A 428-nucleotide genomic window follows, 5' to 3' on the forward strand; every position below is an offset into this window, starting at 1 on the left:
TAACTTAACTAGATTATACCCAGAGGGTTATTACTAAAAAAAAATATTAAAATATGTAGTTAAATGCATTTTGCGGCGGTTGAAAGAAAACCATCGCAAAATATAAAATAATAATTCAGCCCAAGTTACATATCGTAGAGGTTCTCCTAGAACCGCCGCTAAATATAAGGTTGATTGCAGCCCCATTCCTAACTGACGCGATATGCGCCGCAATTATTTCATTTGGCGGCGGTTTTATAAAACCGCCCCAAAATTTCCGCCACTATCTGCCGGAAGTGTTGTAGTGATAAAGATAACACTAACCTCAAAGTTGATAGCTCATGTAATATGCCAACCAGCGTTGAGGCGGTTGATGTCAGGGTCTCGTATGTCTGTGTGTGCGTCCCTGTATGCCATAACGTCTGGAAAACTAATAAATATCAAGAAAA

Source organism: Arachis ipaensis, chromosome B03 (assembly GCF_000816755.2).
Source record: "Arachis ipaensis cultivar K30076 chromosome B03, Araip1.1, whole genome shotgun sequence".
Classification (NCBI taxonomy): Eukaryota; Viridiplantae; Streptophyta; class Magnoliopsida; order Fabales; family Fabaceae; genus Arachis; species Arachis ipaensis.